A 5452-nucleotide genomic window follows, 5' to 3' on the forward strand; every position below is an offset into this window, starting at 1 on the left:
CGGTTTCGGCAGCTGATGGAATGAGTGATCGATTTTTTCTCTGTGTGGCAGCATTGTACAGTCAGTGCTGACAATGTGTGAAAATTCACGAATTGAGGGGTTTTTCACGGATTTTTCGGCGAGTTTGACGGATTGGCAGGTTTTTTCCAGCTACGAACACTCCCCAGGTATAAGAGATGGCCCTGTGAAAATTGCATCCAGATCGCTTGGGTGGTTTGGCCGCCTATAGGGGAGATACATAGATACATACATACATACGAACTCAAATATATATTAGATAGAGGGTTCCGCGACTTGCACTAAAAATAGCAATATTACCTACAATCTCTTGCCGCCGGCCTAACTGATAGTCAGAATTGCGAACACGTGTTACCGATATGCGCAATCTACCGATTTTACATCGATAGGTTGTACATACGATAGTGTTATTATAGTAATCTATATTAGCAGTAAGTAGATCCCGGTTTTGCAGACAGGTTTACCAGCGCGTGTTGGGGTGCTAGAGTTCGATATGATTGTGCAAACCCGGTTTTACAGGGTGTTGCAGGCAGATTTATCAGCGTGGGTTGGGGTGCTAGTCTGCTAGTGTTCAATGAGATTACACAGGTCCGGTTTTGCAGGGCTTTGCATGCAGGGTTATTAGTGTGGGTTGGGATGCTAGAGTTCGATGAGGTCGCCGCACAGTCTTGCGGATTGCTAGATTGAGCTGGTCGGGAGCTTGCACGCAACACATATCATGGACTTGTAACGAAGCTAATTTAGCCATACTTATTTATAAGACTTTACACCGGCAGATTCGTTGACAGGGACTGGCTGTGGGATCGAGTGACCACTGTCCTACTGCCTTGACACTAATGAGGCGGGTGAGTGATTAGTATGCACCCGAGGCCAGGCCCTGTCACCGAATCTGCCGGTGTAAATTCTTATACTTCTTATTCTCTATATATACTGGTATCCTGAGTTGTACGGAGGCGGCACTGCATGCAGCTTGGTATTCGTGTACGTCACGTGATGACTAATCATAGAACAACGCTTCGTATGATCACGTACCATGCTACCTTAGCACAACGCTTCGTATGATCACGTACCATGCTACCTTAGCACAACGCTTCGTATGATCACGTAACATGGTCCTTAGCACAGTGCTTCGTATGATCACGTACCATGCTACCTTAGCACAAGGCTTCGTATGATCACGTACCATGCTACCTTAGCACAACGCTTCGTATGATCACGTACCATGCTACCTTAGCACAAGGCTTCGTGCTATAAGGTGACATTCGTCTAATTACTACAGATCTTACGCTCGATCTCTGCTAGGTGCTACACCGAAATGCGCTTATACTATATATAATCGGATGTACGGACAACGGACGGACTTACGACTGGCGGTACATGTTTTTGCTTCTTCCCGTATTATCGTTTAAGGGATTATTTCTCGTACGATCTCATAAGAACATTTCCGTTACGTATAAAGAGTTGCCGCCAGCGGATATGTAGGAGTCATGGAAACCATTTATATATTAAGCAATAATAGCAACAGCTTATGTACGTAACCGCAGCTGCAGCAGCAAAAAGATGCGCAGTATATTCTGGGGAAGACATATTCGTAGCGGTGTTGAATTTGTATAAATTTGTTTATGCTTTGTGATTAACGTCATCATTCATCACGTTGTTCTCATTAAGGTCATTAAAAAAAATTAAAATTAAGGTCAGATAAGAAGTCAATTGTGAACCGAACAGCGCGAGTGTGTAGACAGCAATGAAATAACGAAAGAATGTTTTTAATTAAATTTTTCGCATGTTGAAATATTCGACTCGTCTGCTACTAAAATTTGACGCTCGCGATACATTACTCGTCTAAATTTCTGCTCGTTTCGCAGGTAGTTGTGTCGCAGGAGTTGTTGGGCTGACAATGCCACGTTATTGCCTCTTCGGAGACACCGTAAACACCGCATCGCGAATGGAATCGAATTCATTACGTGAGTACACATTTATCTCCGCCATCTCCGCCACCAGTGGCGTCATAATGGGGGTGCGGGGGGGGGGACGCACCGGGTGACACTATCAGAGGGTATTTTTTAATCAGGGGTGATTTTAATTTTGCTAGTTGTTTATGTCACTACTCAGTATTGCCATTACATTTAGTGATATACGGGAGTTACGATTTACCAGTAACATTAGTACAAAAAAACATTACTAAGGATTCTGTATGGTCTGGTACGGGAGGAGGTCCATGGGGGTGACACCATGAGTTACCGCACCGTGTGACACCAACGTACCCTAGTGACGCCGCAGCCGCCACCGTACTCGTTCGACGTAAACATATCACGGGTTCTCGCAGACGTCACTAGGGTTAATAATAGGATCATCATCAGAATTCCCTATAAGGCGTGTTCACACACGAGAAAACCCGCGATGCTAATCGCGATGGAAATACCGAGATAATTGTGTCGTTGTTCACACAGGCGGAAATATCTCGCTAATCGCCGAGCGGGATAATTCTAATAATCGAACTGCGCATGCCTGATATCAAGCCGGAATATAACCCTTCCGGTCGCGCGCGTGCGAATTATGTACTACCGGGATTCGAGTTCGGTGTTCGATTCCACGTACACGGCAGTGCAGTCGTTGGTAGTAGTCTAGCTCTGTTACGTTAACGTATGCTACTCTAGCTATGTTACGTTAACGTATGCTACTCTAGCTCTGTTACGTTAACGTATGCTACTCTATGTCTGCACGTATTTACGTAAACATACCGGGATTATTTGCGCGAGCGTTCACACACACGTCACGGTGCAATTAATCGCGCTAATTCCCAAATAATCGCAGTCAAAAGTGCGATTTGCAGCGCGATGCTGATCGCGATATGTAGTGAGATTTTTGCGTTCACACTTGTAAAAATCTCGAGATTTCGATCGCGATGCAAAAACTGAGATTTGCATCTCGCTAATTCCCGCCGGTGTGAACGCGCCTAATATCTACTTCTGATCATGATCGTACACGCATAATTTATATTCTTACGTACTCAACTTGTTATACAACACGCGTCTGGTATTGTTATGCTCAGGAAACCAGCGAACTTGGATGCGCACCCCGTGTTGATCCGCAGTGCAGTCGCCGCGTTCCAATTGTCGTTATTATTTTGCTAAATCTATTTTTATATAAAAACTAGATCGTTCTAACACGCTGATTAAACGAGTGACAATTATTTTCTTCGCGCATTGCAGCTCTAAAGATTCACATCAGCTCAGAGACCAAGGAAATCCTAGATACGTTTGGTTGCTTTCAAATAAGCGAGAGGGGATTGGTGGATATGAAAGGTAAAGGCCAACTCGTCACCTTCTGGCTCTTGGAGGAGGTTTTGCAATCAGACACGCAAGAGAATCCAGGCACAGAAATTTGAGCACGCCATTCGATTTTATCAGAGTATGGTGGCGGGGATCGAAAACTCGTTAGTAAACCGCCAGCGTTCAATCGTTAAGGTAGCTTTGCTTGCTAGTGCGTTTATCGTTAGACGCCGTAGACTAGCTGTGATTCGAGAATTGTCTGTGAACTCCACGTAGTAGATCTAGATATAACCTTGAAGTAATCATTCTGTCAGCCAGAATGATCAGTCAGAATAATTACTCCAAGATATAACCCACGTAGACTGTTACGGCGATCGTTATCTGCCGTGCTTGAGAGGGAGGATTACGGGTCTGTTAATATAGGGGAGGGTTTGGTATGTTTGGGGGGATAGAGTTGACGCGAGCGTCGATCATCACCGATTATTGCACACGGCAGTGGCAGCATTTTACATATGCATCTAGATCAAGAGTATATGATAGAGATCGCTATTATGTACTCTTGATCTAGATTGAATTCCTGCGTGTTATCTAGTCTGGGTGTCTGCCTAGCTGTATAGCTGTGTAGCTGTAGCACATTAATTGCCACTTAATTACTTTGTTCTCATGTGCATATAAATAGAATAAGCAGTTTATCTTCGCGGACACTTCTTCTCCTTGTAGACCTGCTATAACTCATATAGTCTCTTTGGACGTTTATAAGAACCAAGGATTCGATTAGCGTGTTTTTAGCGAATAAGTTGACCGTCAAAATACGTTCGTGTTGTTACCGGTAGATGTCGGTAGTGAACACGCACGTGTGAAACCCATAGAACTTCTATTTCTAGTTCTATGGTAAAAAATTATTCGTCCGTGCATGAATAATGTGTTTTGTAGGGCTGTCCCGCTTGTTATAGATGCCCAACCCGTGTAACTAGTGCAATGTAATTTGTAACGTATGAAATGTGAAAACCTATATAGATGATAACGTGAACAATGGCCTATATATATGTTATGATTGTATATATATGTTGGAAAATAATCCTACAAGTACATGACAGTAGCGTGCCCATGCTACATGGAGAACATCCCAACTCAAAAACCGCGTCTAGACGCTTAGTTTAGTTAACTATTCACATATTGTTGTTTATATTATTTTTATTTATTTATTATTATTATTTATTATTATATTTATTGTTATATATCACACGCAGCTAGTTGTTCTATATCGCCAGAAAAATAAGGAGCGGCAAAATACACACAATACGCAGCGTACAATAACTTCTGTTCCGTAAATCATATTTTCTCACCAATATGCGATCCAGAGAACTTGTTTTACGTATCATGAACGAATGCTACAACAGTAGGACCTTTTACCGGGTTCTATATATGGCTGACGGCATGACTAATCTCTCTTCTAACCTCAACAAACCTTTCCCCATGCTGCGCAGTACGGCCATTTCCTTCTGACATTATACCCATGATATATGTCACATCGCTATGCCTACATTAGTTATGATAATTACGTGTAACCTGTAAACTGCGCCTGCAGTCACAATAGGCGGGAACCGATCTATAGTCCTACGGGTCGTTGGTCCTACGGGTCGTTGGTCCTACGGGTCGTTGGTCCTACGGGTCGTTGGTCCTACGGGTCGTTGGTCCTACGGTTATTAGTAAGAGGGGTAGAGTGAATGACCAATTTTTTTTTAAATCACAATTTTTTTTATTTTTTTTATTTTTTATTTAATTTATTTTTTATTTAAATTTTTAATTGTATTTGTTTACATTTTCTTTAAAAAAAATTCCCCCAATTTTATTATATGTATGTGGCNGCTGTCTGTGACAGAGTGAAGGGCTATAGCTCTAGAGCTGTCTGTGACAGAGCGAAGGGTTATAGCTCTAGAGCTGTCTGTGACAGAGTGAAGGGTTATAGCTCTAGATCTGTCTGTGACAGAGTGAAGGGCTATAGTTCTAGAGCTGTCTGTGGCAGAGCGAAGGGTTATAGCTCTAGAGCTGTCTGTGACAGAGCGAAGGGCTATAGCTCTAGATCTGTCTGTGGCAGAGCGAAGGGCTATAGCTCTAGAGCTGTCTGTGACAGAGTGAAGGGCTATAGTTCTAGATCTAGA

General features: G+C 42.9%; 1 long non-coding RNA gene across 1 annotated transcript; it reads left to right on the forward strand.

The window, feature by feature from the left end:
- Positions 1-1205: 1205 nt before the first annotated feature.
- Positions 1206-4330, forward strand: LOC106819813. Its single transcript, XR_001395501.1, has 3 exons — positions 1206-1391; positions 1884-1982; positions 3231-4330. It is a non-coding gene; the product is annotated as an uncharacterized LOC106819813 (long non-coding RNA).
- Positions 4331-5452: the final 1122 nt, after the last annotated feature.

Source organism: Priapulus caudatus, unplaced genomic scaffold (genome assembly GCF_000485595.1).
Source record: "Priapulus caudatus unplaced genomic scaffold, Priapulus_caudatus-5.0.1 Scaffold4591, whole genome shotgun sequence".
NCBI lineage: Eukaryota > Metazoa > Priapulida > Priapulimorpha > Priapulimorphida > Priapulidae > Priapulus > Priapulus caudatus.